Source organism: Spermophilus citellus (assembly GCF_964194105.1).
Source record: "Spermophilus citellus genome assembly, chromosome: 6".
Lineage (NCBI taxonomy): Eukaryota > Metazoa > Chordata > Mammalia > Rodentia > Sciuridae > Spermophilus > Spermophilus citellus.
Window position 1 is genome coordinate 161,041,950 of NC_138187.1, and position 26,245 is coordinate 161,068,194.

Consider the following 26,245-nt stretch of genomic DNA (forward strand, 5'->3'; position numbering starts at 1 on the left):
TGGTATGCCGAGATCGCTCCCTCTTGGGACGACGCTAAGCCCAGAGGGTCCCACTGCCCAAATTCGGAGCTGTACCGTTAGGCTACAGCGCTGCTCTGCGTCCGGCCAGGGTGCGGTCGGGGTTAGAGAGCGGGACGAAGGCACCCCCACCACGAAGGCACCTCCGCGGCCACGCACAAAGCTCTGTCGTCGTCTGCTGAGCCCTGAGAGAGGACAGAGAGGTGCTGAGCAGGTTTTTTTTTTTTTTCATGACCTGAATTTGGTAACAGCTTTAATAGTCTCATTAGAAATGAGTTACTATATGACTAGTAAGTGAAATATTGCATGCTTATTTATAGCGTTTCATGTTCTTTAACTACACACACACACACACACACACACACACACACACACTCCTTACTCCCTTGATTGCTAGATTTTTTCCCCTCTCCTATAGCCGAGAGGGTCGATTTAAGAGAAAGAAGAGTCCGAGTGTGTGTAAATGGTTTCTGGGCTCCAAACGGCATAGTTAGCCCAGAACTTCCAGCCCTGATCTGGGAAAAGAACATTTGATGCCATCAAAGGGCTGCAGATTGAAACCAGATGTGCTCGCCTCGGTTCTTTCCATGCATTTAATTAAGGAGCCAGGATGGAGGAGACTTTTTCATCATTAGTCCACCCTCTCCCCCTCCTCCTTCCACTCCCTCCCTCTCCCTGGGGGCCGCCTGTACCCCCGACCGGGAGCCCAGAGCCCCGCCAGCGCCGCGCAGTGCGCCGCGCAGGTCGCTCAGTCTCGGCAGAACCCGCTCTAGGCGATAAACATCTGTTGGCGTCCGGGCACCGCCAGTAGGACGCGCGTGGGGATGGGCCGGCGCAGAGCCGGGGCGCGCGTGCGTGTCCGGGTTGCCTTCTGCCGAGACTGCCAGCTCCGCCGCCTCCGAGAGAAGCCCTTTGCCGCGCGAGCTTCTGCCATCCACTGGGGTGGCAGCGAGTGAACCTAGCGAAGGCATTTCCACCCCCGCGCCCTGCCCTGTGTCCTCCGGGGAAAGGCAGAGGGGCCCTTCTCCCTCCCCTACCACGCCGTGGCGGTTTGTCCCCACGTCCCACGGCTTATCCGCCTTTCCGAGACCGGTGAAGCAGATTCTCGCTTCTCCCTCCTCTCATATTCTCCACACCCTTTACACAGTTGCATTTCTCTGCGACCCGGTACTGGCCCAACTGCCCTTTCAGACAAAGGTCTGGGTAAGGGGTCGGGACTTCTGGCATCCCGAAACAGGCTGTTTCTACCTAAGACCCAGCGACTTCCGTCAGTTGGGGGCACCTCGCCCTTTGAAGGGAGTTAACTTTGTCCCAGTGTGCAGGCGCATGGCTAGAGACCAAGGAAAAACGGGTCCTAGATGAGCACTTACAAGCATGGTCAGACGTCTCCACTTATTTTGGCCACTTTCTTCCAAAGGGATCAGGCGCGTTTTGAAAATCGCCTACTGTTAATACCAACCAATCGTACCAATACCAGCTAGGATGCTAACGGTTTCAACAAAAACATCTGGACATACTTGCTAAACATTTGTCGACTAAATATGTTTATATATGATTTTCTATGCGCAACATTTACCCAAAATGTCTCTCGGGCTGAAAGTTCAAGTGCAAACCAACTGCGCAAGGCTTCTCCAGCCCTGGCAATGTAGCTCCAGCCTCAGCTCAAGAAGCCAGAGGCCAGGAACCCTCGCTCTAGCAAAGGGTGTGGCTTTTGAAGACTATGGGGGCACAGAATGTACTCCCAGCGCTCTGAGTTGGAATTCAAGGGCAGAGTCTTAGCGTGCTCAGGGAAAGGGGACAGGTTTGCAGCCACTCAGGAAGGAAAGGCAGGCGACAGGGTCCCCTCCCAACACTGGGTGTTTTCTGGGCATGCCAGGAAGGTTGCAGGAACTCAAAAGATTCAAGGGACCCTTCACCACTCAAGAGGCTTCTCCTTGCGGACTACCCCCATACTTCTCAGCTATAGGGTCTAAGCTGCAGTGTCCTCCTGTCCCCAATCACCCAGCACTGGGAGTCCGGCAGCCCGGTGGGCTGCATTGGACACATCCGCTAGGAAGCAAATTCTCAAGGCAAGCAGCACCCTCAAAATTGTCCCCCCCACCTGTGTTTTGGGGGTGAGGTCTTTGAGTGTGTGCTTTCTTTTCTTTTTCCTATGAACAATTAAAAATGTATTGGATCTGCACTAATTATGTTTATACACAACATTTGAAACTTGTTGAGATTCTGGATTGTAATTTAAAACTATCAGGACAATTCTACAGGGAAATTCAAAACAGTACATTTACCCAGTAAGGAACCAAAGGTGCATCAAATGCATTTACAGAATGGTGCTGGGCTGTCACTCTTCCCAGCACTCCCAGCTGCAGGCTGGGGAGATTCCTTCCAAAGCCCAAAGGTCACTGCGCCTATCCTTTCTACTTCCAGGCTTTAGTCAGTGCTCCTTAGAGGGGTGGACCAAAGTTCTCCAGGCTCAGGTTGCAGTTACCCAAGAGAGCCAAGTGCCTCCAGAATTCGAGAAGGAACATATGGCAGAAAGATGTCCGGAGAGGAGAAACTGTCTGACAGCACAGGCTCATCTCCCAAGCAGGCAGCAGGCCTGGTCTGGGAACTTAGAAGGCCCTAGAGAAAAGTGGCCTGCTGCTGGCCCTGTAGTTCCTTAATCACTCCTTTGCTTTCCCTATGTAACTTCCTCTTAGGAATAGTTGGAAGGAAAACATTTCTAGCTTAAAATCTTTGAACATGTGTAGGCCTTCCTTCAGATTTAGCTTTGACTTCCACCCATCAATCAATATTTATTAAAGTTTGAAGCCCTGGATGATGTAACTAACCAGAACCCTCTTCCTCAGGACCCTTCCAGCTTCTGAGAGTGGCTTTCCAACCATTCCTTCTGGTCCCGTCCCCCCTTTAGAATGATTCCCATTTGGGAATTCCTCTCCAGGTAAGTGGGAGTGAAGCTGGGACTAGGAAGAAGTTGCCATGAAACCAGACAAAGGTAGGAAGGAGGTTCGATTCACAGCCTTGTGCCTTGGGTGGTCCTACCCAGAGGTTTGGTACTGATTACTGTCCAGGGCTTCCCTGGCACTAGAAGCTGGCAGAAGGCTGCCTCATCTGGCTAACAGAATGCCCCCACCCTCTGCTTCTCTTCTAACTAGAAGCCAGGAGCTGCACTCCCTGACATGTTAATAAGCTGACAGGTAATCACATATGACAGGCCACAGGTTACATGACACACAAAAAAGACGGTTTCTCCCCAATACAAACATGCTGTGGGGTGGAAACCCTCTCTTGCTCATGGTTAAGAATCTAGTAAATATTCATTAACAATGAAACAGGAAAGAGTGAAACGCAAGATGGATTCTGCAGGTGCCCATTTTTTAAATGTTTTTGAAGAGGAGACTTTAGGCCCGACTGCTCCTTTGCCCTTCCAATTCTGGCTCTTGTAATCATAAGTGACATTTTAGAAACATTCTTCCTATATGCATGGCCAAATGTTTTCCACCCATGCCCAACTCCATCCAATAGCCATATCACATTATTTTGAATTTTTTTTTCAATACTGAAAGCAAACAGGAATAATCACATTTCCAAGGAGTGAGTGGTAGTTCTATCACAGTATGGTAAGCCCAGTTAATTCAATTGGAACCTAATGCAGTTTCACTGCTCCTATCTGCTCCTCTAACCACTGGACACTGGCTTTGCAAACACCATTGTGACAGCTTTAGCTAAAGGCCCCAGTGGCTGTATATTGGCAATGTAGTAAGTATTCCTTAGGCATTATTCCACTAAATACCTCTGCTGTAATGGACAGTGTCAAGCACTCTCTTTTCAAAATTCTCCTTCTGTACCTTATGCCCTTATTTCTTGAACCACTGCCCTTTGGCCTGCCTAGAGTAGATTTTCCCCTTTTAACTACTGATCTTCTCCAGAGTTCTGTCATCCTTACTGTCCATCACAATAAATAAGTTGTCTTTTTAGAAGATCTCATACATTTTCATGGGTTAACTAATGCTTGTTGTCAACATGTCTAAATTTTAAGTCCAAGGGTTGATTACCTATTTACTCTGTTGCCTTGGACAAAATGGAAAAGTTACCACTCTCAATTTATGCATTCAAATAAGACTAATCATGAAACCAACAACATATATTTATGCAAATCAAATGAAAGTGCATGCAGTCCATTTAACCCAGTGTTTAGCATATAGCAATCCTTTAAAATTAAGACAGCTACCTTCTTGCTGGATATTCACATTTATTAAACCAACTTAAACTTAACCCCCCAAACTGACAAACCATCTTCTCCCCACTCTCCTCCTCATTCTTAGTAGAAAACCAGGGAATTATCCCAAATTCCTCCCTCTTAACACCACCTCCAGCTTATCCAGCTAATCACTGGGGTCTATCTATTTTTGTCTAGCTATCACACTGCCCCTGCAACAAAATGATCAACAAGTGCTTATGAAATTGGAACTGAAGATTAAGTAATACTGGAGCAGGTGAATCAACCATACTACACGGGAGTATAGAAGTATGACATTAGGTATGCTTATGTTATATAAGCACACATCAATTAGTGGTAAAAGGATGTTGCCAAATGCCTTCAGAAGAAGTCTGAGTGTAGGTACCATACCTTCTCTGCCCAGAGGAAACCAAGCCTTACTCACCAGGTTAATTCAAATGTGCCACAAATGGCTGTTGGGAGGATTAAGAAGGAAAATAAAGGGAAGTGCTTCATCCTAGTCAGTACTCAACAGCTGTTAGTTCCCTTCCTCTGTTCTTTCCCTCATACTCAGGTGGTCCAGGTTATAGGTTCTTTTGGACTAGAAGAATATGTGGCTCAATTCTTAATAGTTCTGGAAAGGATTTTAGGAAAATCCTTTAAGGATGGGCATATGCAGGTAACTGAGAGGCTTAAAACTGGGAATGGTTCTAGGCAAGCAGCAGCACATAAAGCCACAGGGAAACAATTTCTGATCCCTCAATCCCTTGCAGGAAGAGAGTTTATTCCTGGTGGGATATTTGTGTCTTACTCTGAGAATTAAAGAATCTGCATGCTCTCTAGATTCCTGGCCCTATAGAAGACATCTGAGTAGAGATCCCTTGCAGGAAGAGAGTTTATTCCTGGTGGGATTTTTGTGTCTTACTCTGAGAATTAAAGAATCTGCATGCTCTCTAGATTCCTGGCCCTATAGAAGACATCTGAGTAGAGATCCCAGGCTGACATGTTAGAGATGAAGAAGGATATTTAGTAAGGACAGTAAAATCAATGTTATAGGGAGATATATTTTAACTTTGTATGTATCTATTAATGAGGCTTCCAAAAATAAACCTCAAGATTCCCAAGTTTTGGACCCTGGATCTCTGTTTATAGGCTCGGCAGAAGTAAGGTAGGATCTTACAAGACAATTATAAAATGCTTTAGGCCTGAGTAGGTTTGGCTGGTTGAACCCTGTGCGGTCTTGGGCTGACTTTACTGCTTATTTATGGCGTATCCAGTGGGTGAGCCACTCTGGATAACCTTCCTTGGCTTATTGCTCCCATAAATCTGGAGCCCAGCACAGACTACTTCTCTACCTGCTTCCCCCCCCCCAAATCCTGCCACAAATCTCTAATTTTCTAAGCAGACTCCTCCCTTTCTCTCCCTGTTCTCCACTTGTCCTAAAATGCTAGCTCATGAGTAAGTAGCCAGGCTGGTTGTAGTTGCTTTTCTAATTACACCTGTTAGGTTAAGTACATATTTTTACCCTCCTTTTTTCCTGTTTTTCTTCTGTTAAATATACTTCCATCTGTCGTTTTATCAAGTGTTGCCACACAATAAATAATGGTAACAAAATTTTGGAGACTTTTTTTCTTGTCTGCCTCAAAGGGAGGCACTGAGATAGTGCGTATGTCACTAAGTGTAAAAGGCTAGGTTGCCTTCAAGACCCTTTGTACACTCATTACCTCCATTATCTTTTCCTACTATTTTCATCTTGCTATTTATCACCTCAAACAAGGATTTAAATAGTAGAGTTGAGAAACTTGATTTTTTTAAAAAATGAAATAATATATTATTTTAAATATTCTGTAGATCACAAACCTACTACTTCTATGCTCTAAGTCACTATATACCTCTCTTGTGTGGCATGTGCCTTTGTATTGTAGGAATCCACTGCCCACTCTGCAGGACAGCACAGGAACTGCCTCCCCCAGCACACACAAACTCACTGTAAATGAACTCACTGCAAATGAACTCACTGCCCACTTTATAAAAGTACAACATGATTATGTACACTACATATACTTACTAATTGTTACTACCATACTGGTTTTCATGTCTAACATGTTGCGCGTTTTTCATTGTTTCTTTGAGTATATGCCTACTTATAAACAATAAAAAAGCTTACTGTAAGATGGTATGCTGTGCTCAACACACTGCCTCACACAGCTCATCTTGATGGCATCACGAGCCCACATCAAGTGATCTACCCCTGCCATCTAGATTTGTGTAAGTACGTGCCTGGATGTTTGCACGATGATGAATCACCTAATGTTGCACATCTCAAAAGACATCCCTGTGCTTACGCCACACAGGACTATATAGTAATAATTTTATTAAAAACAAGTAGTCTGACTATACCAATACAAAGGCCTTAAATGCTGTGCCACTATAGGCTGCTAGGAGAGTCAAAGAGAAGTGGAGAGCAAATAAATGAAAAGAACACTTCATGCAAGCAGTAGCAAAAAGACATTAGCATCCCATAACATAGGCTTAAAAATAAGAAGCATGTTAGAGATGAAGAAGGATAATTAGTAAGGACAATAAAATCAATGTTATAGGGAGATATATTTTAACTTTGTATCTATCAATGAGGCTTCCAAAGATAAACCTCAGAAATTGGATAAACCAAGAGGAAAAATATACAATCATCAAGGATATTTAATATGCCTATCTCCATATCAGGCAAGAAAAGAAAAACAGAAATTTGTTAAAAAGATGGATATCTCGGGGCTGGGGTTGTGGCTCAGTGGTAGAGCACTTGCCTAGCATGTATGAGGCACTGGGTTCGATTCTCAGCACCACATACAAATAAATAAAATAAAGGTCCATTGACAACTAAAAAAAAATATTAAAAAAAAAAAAGATGGATACCTGGAAAACATTTGACCCACCTGACAAACGCAGAACACTGAAGTCAATAGTGGCAGATTGTACGTTCTTCCAAACTCATAGGTGAACTTACCCACAATGTTAATGACCATAGGCAGAGTCATAAACAAGTTTCTAAAGTATTGACACTAGTCAATTAAGTCATTAAGCTAAAATTCAAATGGAATTAAGCTAAGCATCAATTAAAAAAACGAATGCTTGGAAATTAAGCTGTTCAGTTCCATTAACCATTGGTCAACGAAGAAATTAAGATGTAAATTAGAAACATTGTGAACTACATGACAGTGAAAATCCCATATATTCAACTTACAGAATGCAGTTAAGTGAGTACTTAATGAGGATTTTATAGTCTTGAGATATAGTAGGAGAAAAGGACTAAAAAACTGTGATCCAAATATCCATTTCAAAAAATCTCAAAATTCTGCAGATTGAACACTAAGAAAATGGAAGAAAGAAAACAATAAAGGGGGAAGAGTTGAAAATTAATATTGTAGGGGAAAAAGGTATAATGGAGAACATTTGTGAAGCTAAAAGTAGGTACTTCAAATAGACCAAGAGAAGCAATAAATTCTTAGAGAGTCTGAGAAAGAATAAGAGAAGAATAAATTACTGATATTGGGCAACAAGGGAACATTGATATCAACCTGTAGATTATCCATAACTCTTTCCTCCTTGCTTGCTCCCTCCCTCCCTCCCTCCTTCCCCTTCTGGCAGGCGGGGAGAACCCAGGGCCTTGCTCCTCAAAGGCAAGTGCTCTCTCATTGCCCCAGTCCTCAAATAAATCCTTAGAGAGGATCGTCAATGATTTTATTCTAATAAATTTGAAAATTCAGAAGAAATGTGCACATAAAAATTATCAAAATTGACACAAATAATTAAAACATATAAGTAATTTTTATATCTTTTCAAGAAATTGAATGTGTAATTTTCCCCACAAAAGACCCTCAAGCTCAGATGGCAGTAAGGGTCAATAATTCCAATGATTTAAAAAATAATAGTAACATTATAAAAACTCTGAGGAAGAATAAAGAAAGAGGAAATGCTTCTCAACTTATTTTATGAGACCAATATAATCTTTACAACAGTATCAAAAGGAGACATTACAAAAAAATGAAATCACACAAAAATTGCAGGCTAATTTTTACAAATAGAAACATGAAACTTCTAGACAAAATACTAGCAAATCTAATAAAATTATACAAAGCCTAATACTTAACACTCTAGTTGAGTTTATTTTAGGAATGCAAGGTTGATTAAATATTCAAAAATCAGCCAATGTGATTCACCACTTTGGAATGAATGGGAAAAATTACATGTTAATCTCAAATGATGAAATAAAAGCATGATAAAATTCTCCATTTATAAATGTATTGGAATTGGTGAGTGCATCATCCTTCATATCTTCTAACATCTCTTTGTTGTATTTTGAATGACTTCCTCAAATCTATTTTCCAATTTATTTTCTATTTCTTTAGCAAGATCTGGTCTGCTGTTCCACCCATTTATGTAATCATTTTATTTTATTGACTATCAACATTAATTGACTTGTTCATACTCTCCTGTTTTTCCCTAATGTCTTCTATTATTTCTTTTATTTTTTAATATTTTGAATATATTTACTCTCTTTAAGATTGATTTATTATCATTCTTGAACATAAAAAAATTTCCATTTGTGTATTCAATGACTTTTCTTCAAGGTAGCTTATTCATTTGTGATGTTTGTAATTTTTTATAAGGAATTATAAAAACAATTGCTAAAATGGCTTTTTTAAAAATCAAATTTGACCAAAATCTAGGCAAAATAACATGGAAAATAAAAGCATGGAGTGAAATAATTCTAAGGCCTTTGTGAGGAAGATAAAGAAAATGGTTAATTTTAGACTTTCTTAAATTTAGTTAAATTAAGTTGTATGTTACAAATTTGAGGTTAACCACCAAAAGAATATAAATAGAACATATAATTTCAAATCCACCAGGGGAAAATAAAAAGTTAAGAAAATACAATAAAATCAATAGAAAGAAGAAAATAAGAAAATGTGAGGGTACGTAGTTAATATAAAACATTAAGCTAAGCATATCAGCACCCACAGTAGTACACACAGATCAAGCTCATTATCCATAGTTAGTCAGAAAAGATTTAAAGGAAAAAATCCAGCATTGTAATACCAATGCATGACATATTTAAACCAAAATCATAACTAAAGACAGAAAAACAGGGCAGCAGAACTATTAATAAGTACACAATTTAAATAACTGTTTTAGTCATAAGATAGAATACTGTACAGCAGCTAAAAGTAAATGATTGCTCTACGTCAATATTTGTACATCTCTACACTGATTGATCTGTAGGACTATTAGCATAGTTTTTAAAAATAGCATTGAATAAAATGTGCACAAGTATATATCAGTATGGTAACATTTGTATGGTGATTTAAAAACACAAGGCAATACTGAATATTGTTCCTGGGTTTGTGGACTTGTAAAAGTTTAAAAATACAGAATTGCCAGGTTAACACCAAATTCATGATAGTGCTTGCCTTTATAGAAGGAAAGGGGGAAAATAACAGGACAGGACAGAAAACAGAACAGAAAACAAAAATATTTCAACTTCATAATGTTTTATGTTTGCCAAAAAAGATAAGAGTGAAAAATATAATGATAAATACTTCACAAAGTAGTAATAATAAACAGTACCAAATACACCTATATTGTGCAAACAAACACGCACACTATCCCACCTTCGAATGTAACCAAAGCTGTTCCCAGACAAATCTAATGCCTTCTATATGGTTTTAAATGCCTTACCAATGAACTAGGAAAAATGACAGTCGACTCCCTAGGAGTAGCTGGAAACCAAAGCTGTCTTAGTCAGCTGTTTTCACTGCTGTGACTGAAAGACCTGCCCAGAACAACTGTCGAGAAGGAAGAGTTTATTTAGGGGCTCATGATTTCAGAGATCTGAGTCCATAGACAGCTGGCTCCATTCCTCGGGGCTCCAGGTGGGACTGAACATCATGGAGAAGAGTATGGTCCAGGGCAGCAGCTCCCGTAAGGATCAGGAAGCAGAGACCCCTCTAACCAGATACAAAATACACACTCCAAAGGCACGCCCCCCACCCCACTCCCCAATCACACCTACAGGCCTCCAGTTACCACCCAGTTAATCCCGTTGGGATTAGTTCACAGTTTGGGTCAAGCTGTCATAACCCAATAGTTTTTCCTCTGAAACTTCTTGCATTGTCTCGCACAAGAGCTTTGGGGACACCTCACATCCAAACCATCACAAAAGCTAAGGAACACAAAGGAGCAGATGTATAAAAACAGAATTTACAGAATTTAATACTACTACTAATAATAATTTAATAATTTGCAAAGGAGAGAATAAATAACTCTAAGAGTTAGCAATGGTTAAAATTCATTGACTTCTCTTACCTCAGCCAAATGCCATACTGTACTGCAGTTGTATGACCCTTTGGAGGGATTTAAATTTTGCATGATTTGTAATCCCCAAATCTTTAGTTTGTTTCATTTTTTTTTAAAGCCACTGACCTAATCTCTGCTCTCCACCTCTCAGCTGGAGACACTCTTGGTCTTGATGGGACCAAGCCTTGGAAAACTGGGATTTGGGATAGCATCGTGCACGGCATCACACTCACACAGTCATGCAAGGACAACCTCTGACACACAGATGAGCACAGAACAGCCATCACTGCAGGTGCAAGATGCTTTCTTTCTTTTACAGAATAATATATTGTAGTTGGGCACAATACCTTTATTTATTTTTAGGTGGTGCTGAGGATTGAACCCAGGGCCTCACAGGTGCTAGGTGAGTGCTCTACCACTGAGCCACAGCCCCAGCCCGCGAGATGCTTTCTTAATGAACTATTGCCTCCTTGCTGGGAACCCAGAGACCTGCTGTGTTTGCCACTTTTTAGTTATTAGGCAATGTCTGAGGGCACCCAAGGATTCTATTCCATACTTAACCTTCTCTGGAGCAGAAAGCAAGTACTTTAACAGCTGTGTGTGTGTGTGTGTGTGTGTGTGTGTGTGTGTGTGTGTGTGTTTTCTTTGGGGGCAGACAGAGGCCAAAGAAACCACAAAAAAGTCTAAGTCACAGCTCTTCCTTCACTTATGTAAGGATTACAGAAGCAGGTGCGCCGTGTTTGTTTCTTCTGGGTGTGAAATAAGGGCCTCCAAATTTTCATATTAACAATTCATTTATATTTCATTCAAAAAACTGCATTGACCTAATCTCACCACCCTTGATTGGAAATGTCCTTCCTTGGCCTTGATGTCAGCCCAGTGAAACTGGAGAAATTAGAACACTTATATAGATTGGGGGCAGTGCGCATATTAGGGAAAATAGTATAGAGGCTCTTGAAAAAGTTAAAAGTATAACTATCATGTAACTCCCTCCCAGGTATATATTCCAAGTATGTGAGATCAGTATGTCAAAGAGTTATCTGCATTCTTTTGCTATTTATAGCATTATTCACAATAGCTATGACATGGAATTAAACTAAGTGTCTATCATTGATGGGTGGATAAAAACATACGTATATACCTAGTGGAAGGTTACTACTGGAGACTAGGGCAGTGGAAAGATCTGGAATTTGTTGGTTGAAGGACACAAGATTTCAGTGAATTAAGTTCATGGTAGCTATCACCATGGTGACTATAAGAAAAATATAATGTAGATTTGAAAATTGCTGAGAATAGATTTTAAGTTCACACCACTAAAAAAAAAGTATGTGAAGTAATTCACATAATTTAACTTAGTTTGATTTAGTCATTCCACTGTGTGTGTGTATGTGTATGTGTGTGTATATATACACATATACTCACATATATATAACATGTTGCACACCATAAATATATATTCTTTCTTGTCAGTTAAAAATAAATAAAATGAAACTGAAAAAATTCACAAGCAATCTCTATCGTCCTGTGGACAGAATGAAAGCTGTTGTCTTGGCTATGCTATAAAATTACTCTCAAAGGCACCCATGATGGACGCTCTGCCTTGCTATTTGATTCATATTAGCATGTGGACCTACTAAGTGAAGGGTCACAGCTGCATGGTATAGTTGAAGTCTATGGCAAACTGAAATCCTCGTTGGAAACATTCTGAATTCCTAGGAGTCAAAAAGGTCCAACAGAAGGACTTAGGTGTCTTAGGGGTCATAGTATGCCTCTGAGCTCCTTATTTGTCATGATTTTCCTTGTTCCCTTGGGTTTCTGCAGTTTTATACTCAGTTCATTAGATGGGGGTCTAATCTACAGTAGGTTTTGCAGCAAAAAAGTATAAGATGCTGAAGATTTCCATGTTCTATGTCTATTAATTTCCTGAAGATGACAATTTCTGTTAAAAGAGACTTAGATAAACATTCTCTCAAATAATTTGAATGATAGGTTTGTTTTATCTTTGGTTTTAAAGAAGAGCATAAGGATCCAATAAAAGTGAAAATATATATCAATTTCCTATAAAAGAAATGTTGTAATCCCCACAGCCACCACCAAATCAATTTAATTTTAAGACCTCTGGCTCACAAGATGAAAACCATAGGCTTCAGTTGTTCTGAACTTCTCCATCCTGGGTCACACCACAGTTCTCAGCTCTTCCATAGGGTGAGGGTGGGGGATGGGCATCTTGACTTGGCTCTTTGTGCCACATTCCTGACCTTTGAAAAGTCCGATGTGCACAAGGCCTTTTCAGTACCAACAGGTTCCTCCTGCTCTTGTCATGTGCGTAGCATAGAATCCTTTCTTGCTGAGGCTGCCTGCTGAGGACTGCTCAGCCATTTCCTCTTGCAGGTTCCAGAACATTCTTGTAGCCCCTGAGAAGCTGGATGTAGGTCTCTTCCGTTCTAAGAGTTCACAGATCTCTGACTTCTCTTTCCATTCCCCTAGCTCAAGGGGACAGCAATATAATGGAAATCATTTCCATTGTGCCAAATTGTCAAATGTTCTTTCTACCTCCTCAGCAAACTCCATAACCAATGAATTCTCCTAAATTTGGGCTTTTAGGAAACACTAGGCAGAACTTTGGTCTATTTTTGCTAATTTCCCTATCCTGTATTTCTATACCTCTTGTATTTCTGAGGTAATGAGAGAAGGACTAGAAATCTTGAATGTGGAGAAGGTAAAAAATACAGAAAAAGAAAAGATTGAGGTTCAAGTGGTCTCAAACCAGTTACACTTTCATGCATTGACTGACAGTCAACACCAGAGTTCATAACATCCACGAAGACACATCCAATCGAAACTTCTTCCTTATCTGAGTTCATTAAAATGATCCACAGCTATTGTTGTTTTCTGATAACAGTATGAGAAAAACCACACTTCATTTCAGACTCTGGCACCTCAGGGATTTCCCAGTGCCTCACTGCAACCCTGCTTTCTAGAATTTGTATGGAGTTTGTATATTGGTGATGTCCTTGTTGGAGCATTAGCAAAGACAACCCAATAGAAAGCACTCTATTCTATTCAAACATCAGGATTTGTGGTAAAAAAGAAAAAACATATATTGAAAAATTGTAGTTGCTCTCCAGAGAACTGTATGCCTTGGTCTGTGTTGTAGTTGCCTCATGAAAGATGTATTTATCAAAAATATTTTTTTTAAGGAAGGACTCCAGCTTTCTTGGGATCACTTTCTTCCACACTTTTCCTCTCTCACAAAAGCCAGCCATTCCTGAGCTGCCCCATCATTTACCAGGAAAAAAATTCATCCTGTGGAATTTAGCTTACCAGAATAAGAATTCTTTTAGACTTTTAAGCAGCTACTGATTTCAGAATTTCTGTTCTCACATCACGATGAATATAAGCAATGCTGCTAAAAGTCAATACTTATCTGACACAGTGGTACCAACACTCAACACAGATTATAGATGACACTGGGATATTATTTACCCATCTCTCCGCAACCATGTCATTTAGGCATAGTTGGACAAATAAATGGTCACTATTATCTTAGAGAACAAACTATTAGCAACTACATGAGCATGGTTTATAATTTTTGATATCACAAACTAGATTTCTGGTTTCTAGCTCAGCATGTAGGGAACTTGAACAATGTCAATCTTATCCTGAAAACAAGGAAAAAAAGATGAACAAAGTGAAAATCAGCAATTCTTCTTGTATCCATCAGAAAATTGGGGTCATGTGGAAAACCACTGCCCAAAATTGGAGAGGCAGGGATGATAGAGAATCACAAGTTAGCAGAGGCAAAGTGCAGGAATCAAAGCTTCTACAAGAACCGGTACCAACACAGGAAGTTTTACACTATGACTGACAGATTGCTGAGGATCTCTGTGGACAAGTTTGGGAGTTAAAAACCCCAGAGGGGCCCAGTCTTGGGGGAGCACCTATGCTTTAGTAAGTTTACCTCCAAGAGCCCTAGCAGGGTAGGGGAAAAATCTGGTAAAACTCTTCTGTTTCCAGCAGGAAAGGATAAAAGTTGCCATTTAAATTCACCCAGAGCATCAACAGGGCCTGTTCTCAGAGAAATCATTTACCTGAGTCTAAACAGCTGGGGTTTTTACCAAAACCTAACTGACCTGGGAGAAGGGAAATATCCGACTCCAGTCCCCTCTAGCATTTCTCACTCACCTAAGGCGGAAAAGCTTGAAAAGTACTTGGGAAACTTACAGCTCAAGAACATGCTCATTAAACCCCCCAGACATAACAACAGGACCATAGGAAAGTTCCTTTCTCCCCACACCTTACCATGGCATCAGTACAGTCTGCAGAGGACAACTAGGGAATACAACCCACAGAATCACAGGTCTCAGACTCCATCTAAGAAGATACCTCTAGGGAAACAAAAAGACAACAGAGAGAACAGATACGAGGATACCAAAGGAAATTTTGACCCCTAATACCTACAGATACATCAAACATGAAGCACAGCCTAACTCCAAGTCTGAGGAACATAAAAATTTCACAAGATACCTATTTACCTATGTTTCATTATTCATTATATTATGTTTTGATCTCAACAAAAAGTTGTAAAGTATACTAAAGGTCAGAAAACACAGTTTGAAGAGACAGAGCAAGCATCAAAACCAGACTCTCATCAGGGATGTTGAACTTATTAGACTGAAAATTTAAAACAACTATGACTAATATGCAAGAATCTGTAACGGAGAAAGATCTTTAATGCTTTTTCAGTGGATAACATGCAAGGACAGATAGGTGATTTAGGTGTAGGTGTGGATATTAAGAATCAAAAGGAGATACTAGAAATCAAAAACACTAGCAAGAGTGGAGGATTCCTATGATTGGCACTTCAAAAAAAAATGAGCACAACTGAAGAAATAATCTGTGAATTTGAAGAAATGTCAGTAGAACTTCTAAAATACATAGAGAAAAAGGAATGAAAAAGACAACAGAATATCCAAAAACCATGGGCCTACTACAACATGTACAGCAAGTACATAATGGAATCGTAGAAAGAGAGTAGAAGAAGGGACAGAAGAAATATTTGAGGCAATCGTGATTGAGGATTTCTCACTCACCTAAGGGGGAAAAGCTTGAAAAGTACTCGGGAAACTCTCAGCTCAAGAATATGCTCATTAATTAATGACAGACACCAAACCAAAAATCCAGAAAGTGCAGAGAATATCAAGAAAGATCAAAACCAAAATGTAGACCAGCGCATATAATATTCAAACTGGAGAAAATCAAAGATACAGAAGAAATCTTGAAAGAAACCAGAGGGGAAAAATTCTACCTAAAGAAGAGCAAAAGTAAGAATTACACTGGACTTCCCAGAAACCATAACTAAGAGAAAAGTGAAGTGTATTTAATGGTTGGGGGGAAAAAACCATTTTAGAATTCTTTTTTTAGTTTATGTTTTATTGGTACATTGCAGTTTTACATAGTTATGGGGTTCATTTTTTCATACTCATAAATGGCTCCATTTCAATCCCCAGTATGTCCCCTTATCTCCCTCCTCCTTCCCCGATTGCCTTCCTCTACTTTCTTGACATTCCTCCTATTAATCTAGTTTTTAAAAATGGTATGAGATTATCCTTCAAAAGTAAAAGGAAATAAAAATTTTCTCAGACAAAAATTGGGGAAATTTGCAGTCGGCAGATCTGCTTTGCAAAAAAAATGTTAGAAGAAATTCTTCAGAAATAAGGAAAGTGATCTGTCAGAAATTTGAATCCTACCTGTATTCCTATTATAGATACAATATATGAAGGTAAACTATATAACAAAACATAGAGACTATTCAAAAGAAAAGTTTTATGTACATACTTAAATCACTAGACAGACTGTCAGCAGAGTCATGAATAGTGATGGCAAAGTCTTCCTTTGTTCAAAATATTATTCACCTATCAATAATATAGGTCATTCTAACCATTTAATGACAGCATGACTTATTTATTCAACAAATAATTATTAAACAAAACATACTATATGCCAGACAAGAATAACTACTACTTCTAAAATGAGTATACAATTTCATTAATATAGAGAAATGCTACCTTAACAATTAATAATACAGGAATATGACAGCACTTGAAGCAGCTACTGTAAGTGGCATAGGCACAAAGTTAAGGGACACTTTCAAGGAAGCACCTGGCCTCATCTAGAGGTGTCAGGAAAGGTTCGGCAGAGAACACAGTGATACAGCTGAGATCTAAACGGTAAGAGGAGTTTGAAAAGAGATGACAACAGTGTATGCGACTATACGAAGAAGCATGGCAGGTACAGAGAATGCAAAGCGATTCAGCATCACTAGAATTCAGAAGGAGAAGAGTGGGAAATGACGTGGGACCAGTGAGCCATCAGATGGGAAAGGCCTTGCATGCCTGGCAACTGGACTTGCTTCTATTTACCTATGGGCAAAGTGGATTCACTGAAGAATAGTGGGCTCTGAAAATAGAAGCACTGAGTGATATCAGCAGTCACTGTCACCAAGCCTCTGTTCTAAACCATTTACCTAGGACTATGCACTGAAGCACCACAACCCGCAGCAAGGCCAGTGTGATTAAGGTACTCATCTTAGGTCCTGCAGGTCGCTGGCAGTGCTGGGTGGGATGTGATGTAGACAGCTCGTGTCGACCCTCTGATAGCTATGTGCAAGACAAAGCAGGTGGTGATAAACTAGGGCAATGGCCATGGCAATGGAGAAAAGGGATAGACAGTCCAAAAGCAGAACAGACAGACCAATGAACGACCGAGTGTGTTGGGGCTCATAGAAGAAGGTCTAAGAGGTCACTGAGGGTCCTGACTTGGGGAAACGGAGATGATGACTCCATTCCTAAAACACGGAGTGCTGCTGGGAGGGAGATGGTTTTGAAATTACTTTATCCACTCATCTATTCATTCACTCATCTATTCTTCTGTGACTGCCTTCTTGCATTAGGCAATCTATTAAGTGTGGATAGACAATGTTGAATAAATCAGACAAAGTTCTCATATAGCTTACTGTCTAAAATTAAATTCAATTTTCAGAAATGCTAGGGCATCCATAGGCCATCAAGGTACACATGTCTACCCACAGAGCAGAATATGAAGCTAGATAGTCGGCAGGAATCACAGATTCCCAAGGAGAAGAGAGTTTCAAAGAGAACAACTAATAGGACAAAATGCCTCTAAGAGGTATTTATAGCATGGGCTGATAGTGTCCCACTGGTGTTAGAGGAGGACTTAGGGACAAGCATGACTATGCCGTGGACATTGGTTCATTTGTACTGCCTCTTCATCATTTCTATATTAAGAGTCTTCACCAGGTATTCTGATGTTGATCAACAATAGGTCCTTGCATTTTAATGAGGTCTGGGGTCTTCATTATATAAGCTCCCAGATGCTATTGGGCCAAAGGGTCTTGTTATGTTGGGCAACTTGATGAAGTATACTTCCACAATAAACTTGGATATAATTCTTAATTAAAGATATGGTTGATTCAGTTTTTCCACTCTAAATAGCAGAATTTTGGCCTTCAGCATCAGTGTGGCATGCCTCTTGTCCAAGTATATTTTGACTTTCAGCAAAGCACAGACAATATGGCCTGTCTCTGCTCTGCTGCATATGTGGCCTCAGCTGAAGACACTTAAATGGCTGGGTATGACTTGACAGCTGAGGGTCATAATCATTTGAGACTCCTTACATATCTGGCAATTGGTATAAGATAAATCAAAGGCAGGACTCAGCTGGGGCTGTCACCTAGAGCTCCTACATTGACCATGTGACCTTCGCATATGGCTTGGGTTTCCTCACAGCATGGTGGCCTTAGGATAGCTGAACTTCTTACATGATGGTTCAGACACCATGAACAAGTATTCCAACAAACAAGGTGGAAACTGCATAGCCTAACCTCAGGGCCAGGGAGCATCACAAACTCACCTGAATCAAAAGGGGATGTAGAATCAGCCTATTCATGGAAGCTCAACAAAGAATGTGTTTAGTAAACTTATCAGGGTTTTATGAGAATGAAATAAGAACAAAAATGATTAACTAAGGTTGACTCACTGTGTATTATGGTACAAGGATGGGATTGAACTTCAACTGGAAAGACTTGTGCTAGAGTTAGATTTCCAATGATCAGATATTATGCAAAAAGCATATTATCTGAATTTATTCATTCATTCAAAAAATATCAAGAATACCATGGTGAAAAAAGAGAGTTCTTGTTCTTATGAAGCTTAAACTCTTGTAGGCTGATGGAGAGTAAGGAAACAGATGCTAAAGAAGCAATAGAACATATGAGCGTGATGGTTTAAGATACAGATGTACAACCAAAGGAAAATCAGGGAGGAACCCTGAGCATTTGATAGGAAGCTCCATGCTAGACCTCGGGACCTGGTTTACCACAGTCATAGAGCATGGGAATCGAGCTACCTAAGATCTCAAAAATCTGTACACAGAGGGAAACAGCAGAGATGACACAGATTGAGTGCTTGACAACATTTTTAAGAAGCACAGAATGTAAAAATATATATATATATAGCATTTAAGTTCAAATGTCAAACAAAAGATCATATATGAAGCTAAAGAAAGGAAATGGAGCCATGGGTCAGAAGCAATGTGTGTCAGCACAAACGGGAATAGGGTTGATAGGAAAGGCCAAGTGAAGGTGCTGTACTGCTTTTTTGCTCTTCACCTGTGTATGGAGAATAGGGCTGATTCAAGAAATAGAGCTGGGGCTTGCCTTTACATACAGCAGTCCAGAAATTAAGACACAGATGAGCTAAAAAGAAGTTATTTGCAAGGCAAATAATTGTCAAAGAATTGGTATCTAGAATATGTCAAAAAAAAAAAAAAAACTCCTTCAAATTAGTTCCAGGAAGTCAAACAACCCAGAGGAAAAATGGGCAAAGAACATGATCAGGAAAATCACAGAAAAGAAAATTAATCTCACTATAATCAAAGAAATTCAAAATAAAACAGTAAAATAAAATGTACAACAAAGACTAAAAATAATAGTAGTGCACCAATTTTAAAGGTATTACCTGCCTCCAAACACACATACAAGATAATTTCAGTGTTTACAGTGATTAAACTAGATACATATAACCCAATGTGGCTAACTGTTGGAAACTGCACAAGGCTAAAAACAAATTAAAAAGAATGTAAAAATGAACCATTTAGGCAGAGTTTTAAAATGAACAAACAATTACTACATAATGATTTGGATACTTTCACATATAATAAAACATGAAAATAATGTGGTGGTGCCTGCCTATAATCCCAGTGATTTGGGGTTAGAGGCCAGCTTCAGCAACTTAATGAGACCTGTCTCAAAATAAAACATAAAAGGGCTGGAGAATGTGGCTTAGTGGTAAAGCACCCCTGGGTTCAGTCCCCAGTACCAAAAACAAACAATCAAACAAACCCACATCATTTCAGGTTACACTGTGCAGAAAGGGGAGGAAATTCAGTTATGGGGGAGGAGAATCTCCTTTGCAGGCTTCCATGTTCCTGCTCTGTCTTCTTTCTGACAAAGAATTAAGTCTAACACAAAACAAAATCCTAAGGTGCTGAAACACAACCAGTGATCCTATACTACTTTCTATATGCTTGGAATATTTTGCAATAAATTCTTTTAAATATTAGAAACAAACATAAAAACACACAGAACATTAACATGTAATCCTTCTTCATGGGGAACTGGGGAAGACACATGTTCAGATCTGGCCAGGGTAGATGTGTCTATCCTATGTACTTTGGGTTGTGTTTTTCCTTTGGTAGACTTTTCCTGACCCTAGTGAAGTTCTTGTCCTGAACCTTATGTTTAAATGTGTACTTCCATGCCTCAGAATTGTAATACTACAGAAAGTACTTGGTTTCTCTCTTTTAAATATTTCAAAGTTCATACAGTAAATGCAGGATTTTTTTCTGATTTGCTTTTGTTTTTATCCAACTACACTCATAAGGAGATTCTGGAAGATACTGATTCTACAGCTTTTTTGTTTTATCTGAGTTTTCAATCTTAACTCTCTTCTGTATTGTGGGTGGAGATGGGTTTGTTATTCCTCAATTCTGGTGGGAAAAATACCTCTAAATTTGGGTAAGATCTGAAAATGTCTCATTCATTGTGCAGAAATTATGGATTTCATATTTCATTTCCAAAATTATTTGAACATCTAACTCCTGCTGCTAAGCAGTATGCTAGGTTCTAAGTATGGGTTCACCACACAGCCATGTGGACCACAAGAGAACCCTGAGAAGTAAGTCCCTAGAGGATATCCTGAAAGAGCACCCACCCTTACCTGACTCAACACCTTTGCAAAGGATAGGTTGTTGGCTAGGGGTCGGTTTTGCATCTGTTCAATGCTAAACCAGGACTGAAGGGCAGTTCATCCTTCCCCGTCCCATTCCTATGTTCATATTAGTAACAGTAACTTGGAAATGTCTTCCAGTAAGTTTGCTCATGTGGTTACCACTCACGTTCAACTTCCTCTTGATGACGCCATGATCATGCCCCGCACCCGTGCCTAGAGGAAGCACAGGCAGTGACAGGGCCGTCTGAGCCCGGCTTCCTGCCAGGCACGCTGGAGTGCACAGCTCACAACCACGTCCAGATCGTCAGCCCCCTGGCTGTCTAGGACACCACGTTGCCACACGACCTTTGCCAAGTCATTTCTTTCTGTTCTGCGTAACATAAGGTTGTAATTATGATGATCTCCCTCTTCAACATGTGATGAGAAGCTATTCACAACAAAGCCTGTAAAAACCGCACACATGATGAGAGAAGCAGATATTAAATGTATTTTTAAAAATGTTCTTAATTGAATATTCACTTCCTCCCTGGCTCCACATGTCCTTAAAATTTATCTGTAAAGACCACAGTAGCAGGACAGCCTGATGAGGCCCTTCCGCTAAGGCTACCCACTAAACATCTTTTTCTGACCCCAAATATGGCCCGATTTTCAGCTGAATGATCTTTGTGTGGAGAGGGGTTATCTTTTCATTATTCTCTCATTAAACACATGGCCTTTCTTTTTATTTCCCCCAAGAAAACTGAGGTCACCTGGTTGATTTTCAGTTGGCAATGCATTCTTGTTCAGTGCCAGACACATGGCGTGGTCTAGTAGCCGTCTCCACTTGGGTCTGGGATCGTATTCCCTCCAGTCACCAGTATATGTCCAAACACTTGTGAGTGCGCCGGAGGGCAGAAGGCTCAAAGAGGTGAGATCAGGCCAGGCTGGCATGCACTCTGTGGGACTCAGGGACAGAGTCATACTTCAAAGGGTGTGAGAGAATGATTGACAATGCACCAGGACAGCTCGTGGTAGGTGGAAGGACAAGGGGAGAAAAATAAGCTGCCTTGGTACGCTTTTTCAAGTTTCTGTTTTTCTTCCATCTGCAGACTCTTTCGGCAGCCTTCATATTTGGATGTGGACATTGAAGGATTGCTGACCAATGCCAGAGTCACAGGAATTGCCTGCTGTGCTTTTGATCTTCCCATATGACTGAATTTCCTGAATCATCGTGTTGCTGTGTGTGCACACATGTGCACACGTGAATCTTCTGGCACATCTCCCAGAAGTGCGAGCGCTGGGACAAAGGATCCATTGGTGCTTGCAGAATGTCATATTGATCGCTTTGGCCTCCTTGGCGCAGAGCCAGACCCTCCATCTCTCACTGCACAACGTGGCTGCCAAGTCCACAGGCTTGTCTCCTTGTGACAGCCCTTGGTGCTGCCTCCTGAAGAGCAGAGTGATTTTTCAGAAGCCTTAAAAACAGAACTTCACGTTCTACCAACTATGGGCAGGAATTTGGTTCTTGTCCTTTAACCCTTACCGTCTGTGGTGCCTTCTAGATCTAGTTACATGATGCTCCCGGCGTTCAGTGGAGTGGGAAAGCCAGTGACACAGAATAATTCACTGTCTCCCTCTACGTTTTTGCACAGCTTTCTGTCTAGTATCAATCTTAGTCAAATCCATGATTTATGTTTCAAACTTAGTGATGCTCAAAGGGGAAATTTCATGAGAGGAAGAAATCTCTTAAGTTCTCAAACTGTACTTTGCATGTACGGTGTTATCAAAATTGTTAAAATAAATGATTCACAGAAGACCTATTGCCAGTGCTTCACTTTAAAGTGACTCAGATCATCAGCTTACTCTAGAACACAGTATAAGCAGCATGATTATCTTCAGGCAGACATCTTTCAAATCAAGGACACGGCCACAAACTGCAGCCCTTGTGTCTGCTGTACCCAAAGGAGGGAACATCAGAATCTTTTCCCTTTTTTCAATACTGTGTCTAGGGCTTGACCCAAGCAGAAGGTGAGACAGGCTTCCTTCAACTCCTCCCTGGTCTCACTCCATTCTCACCTCACGGCCTTCTGCACACCTAAGACGCGTGGGCTACTCTTCCTCAGAAGGCGGCCATCTGACTGGCTACCAAACACTTGAGTGGGAAATTAGTTCATGTACAACCTCCTCTTATCCTCCAGAGAAATTGCAGTTGCTTGCTTTAAATTTGAGGGAACACAGGAAAGAACACTTGTGACTGAGGCTCAGCAACCCCAGCATCTGTGAGCGGAACGGATGAGCACAGAGCTCCTGGTGGTGCTGCGGCTTTGAGTCCAACAGTGGGGTCTGCTCCTTGCTACTAAGGTGTGCTGTGCTTCGTTAGGAGTCGAATCAGCTGTTTTCATTATCCTCTGTTTTATTTGGCTTCTGAGAGATGCCCAGAGCAGGTCTCTAATTCAGGCCCAGATGAAATTTAATCTGAATTCCAAACATTCCAGTTGTAATGGGAAGAGCACATGCTTTGGAGTCAGTGGGACCTGGTGAGCCTCCTTGAGCTGTCACTTAACAGCTGTGTTGGGAAGCAACTTAACCTCTTCAGAACCTCAGTTGCTCATCTGCGGGGAAGGACAATACTGCTCAGCTCAGGGGCTGTCGTGAGGCCACGTGAGGCAATGGGTATTACAGTCCCACACAGTGTGTGCAGCTGAGGCCCCAACAAAGCAGACTCCCTTCATCACGTGTCCTTGAATGTCAGCAGCCCAGCCGGCCCCATGGAGCTCACTTCTTATTGACAACTTACGCAATCTGAAAACTCAGCTGTGATATTTTTAAGAGACTGTATTCCATGGCTATGATATCACCAGTGTCAAATTTAAACTTGTAATGATGGCACAGCTGTGCCCTCCTTGGGTGTCACACTCTTTGGAAGCAGGGCACTGTGACAGTGCTGGAGAAACTGCCATCTGTAGTATTCTTGGGGCACACAAGAGCCTGGAATTTCCAGGCAGAGATGATCATGTCTCATTCGTTTATTCTGAACAGCACCTCACAGCCGTTCTCTGCGAGTGACAGGCCGTGTGGGCTGTGGTATTGCACACACTGTGATCCTATCCTGCACAAGTGCTCCCCATACTCTTTAGTATTGTGTTAATAGTATGTTTTGAAGTTCATGTTTTTGAACTCTGAGAAACTTAATGAACAAAAACTTTTGAGATGAGGGGTAAAATATGAGACTGGGGATGTAGCTCAGTAGTAGAGCACTGCCTAGCATGCAAAAGGCCCTGGGTTCCATCCCTAGCACCACACACACACACACAAAAAAAAAAAAAGAAGAGAGAGAGGGAGGGAGGAGGGAGAATGACATGGGTTGAATGATACACACAAGACAGTTGCTGACTCAATAGAAAGACACTTTATTGTTTTCAGAATAATAATATAAAATAGAAGCCTTGGAGTCCAGATGTTAATATTTGGACCCAGAAAATCGTTCTCTCTGTACACTCTTGAGGGGATACGGTGTTCATAGTTGTTACATGGTGTGCCTACCGCTGTCTACTTAATCCCATGTATCTTGATACCATCTAGGAAAACTAAAAGCAGGGCATACTTAGGAATAGGGCTCGGGTTAACAGACGATATCAGGGTGAACAGACTGTCAGAGACCAATCGAGGATTAAGTAGATTTGTAATTAAAACTTATTTCCCCCCTTTCTGCCTTATTTTGAAATCATATGAATCATCTCAATTATTTCTTCAGTATTATAATATAGTGCATGCTTTATAAAATACAGAACAATTATTTAATTGTTTTCTTAAAGAAGCATAGAAATAGAGAAAAAAATAAAATCTACTGTTTTGAGCTTATTCTCAGACTCTGCCTTAGTAGACAAGGCTTTGCATTTAGATGGCTGTCACACTATGAAAACTTCAGATGAACAGGTTGGGACAAAACTTCCTCTCTTCCTCATTAATCGGGATCCATGGACCAGCTAATTATTTTTGGTGAAAAATTTGGACAGTTGAAATTTTTAAAATATTCTGGTCTTACAGAGAGCACCTAAGTGTACATTTATTTTACCTCCATTAAAATCAACTTCAGGGAATTTTATTTTAGTGCCCTCATGCTTCATCCTTCCTACTTTTCAATTGCCACATTGCAGATCCCTTTACTGAAGCACTGTTTATATTCACAGAGACCAGTGATCCATTAGTCTCTGCTAGTGATAAAGGGTGGTCTGTCTTCATTTCCTAAATGTGCCTTAAATGTCCCATATAAATCCTATGCTCTCCTTGGTAGCCTGCATGACCCAGAAGTAAGCAGAGTTCATGCCTGTGCCTCCAAGGAGCTTGCCCAAGGAGAAAGCATGACAGTGGCCTTCCAAGACACAAAACATAGAAGTGTCCATCTGTAATCCAAGAACCATCTACGGCATAAATCCTAACCTCTGACTCTACAGGATGAATTCCCCTTACAGTCCTGTTTGGTTTGGCTCACACAGTATTCAAGTCAACAATTTAGCAAATCACCAACATTCTGAAATGGAAAGATACTACATGAGATTCAGGATTTGTGTTTTGTCTCAAAAAAAAAAAAAATAAAAGTGGAGAAGGGTGGCAGCACAAGCTTCCCTCTCCAGGGGCCATAGCTGGTGGAGTGCCCTGGTTTTCCACAGTGTCTGTTGCTCTTCTGCTGTATGCTCTCAGTGGGAATAATTTCTACAGAACGTACTCGGGAGTTTCCAGGAAAGGGGAACCTGCATGTAGCTTGCTTTCTGTCTTCTTTCAATGTCACTCTGCTGTTTGTTGAGCTACAGAGTTGCTAAGGCTGATAGATACACACTCACATGCCGGGAAACTGAGCTCCCCGGGACACCCAGCAGAGAAGCCCTACAGAGGGCTTTCCTCTGAGTGGTCAGGAGAGCCCGGAAATTAGACCAAGATCCCCAGGATGGAGACTAGAAACCTGTGGATCCTCAAAAGAAGGTTCCTGGTCCTCATATAGCATGGATCTCTAGGAGAAGGTGTCACTGGTTCCACGGAGGTAACCTGGTCTTCTGAGCTTCAGGAACTGAGGAGGAGCAGAGCATGTCAAACTATCATTGTTCTGGGATTGAGAGAGGAGAGCAGGGGCACGGGATGTTGGCATGGGCCCACGTCGAGTGTCACCTGTTGCCCATCCGTTTGTAAAGTCTCCTTCACCTCCCGCCTTCTCAGGGAAGTTCCATGACATGGTACTCCTGCTCTACATTTCAAGTTGTGTGTGTATGGGGGGTAGAGTCACTTGAGATAACGCTCATACTTAGACACTTATCTCTTGATGAAAATGATCTACTGGGGAAAGCCTGTGGCTCACATGAAGACAGTCACAATG

General features: G+C 41.0%; 1 long non-coding RNA gene across 1 annotated transcript; it reads left to right on the plus strand.

Annotated features, from left to right (window-relative positions):
- The first annotated feature begins 72 nt into the window (after positions 1–72).
- LOC308651525 lies at positions 73–26,243 on the plus strand. The gene is made up of 3 exons (XR_014022575.1): positions 73–308; positions 2,865–2,956; positions 21,987–26,243. It is a non-coding gene; the product is annotated as an uncharacterized lncRNA (long non-coding RNA).
- Positions 26,244–26,245: the final 2 nt, after the last annotated feature.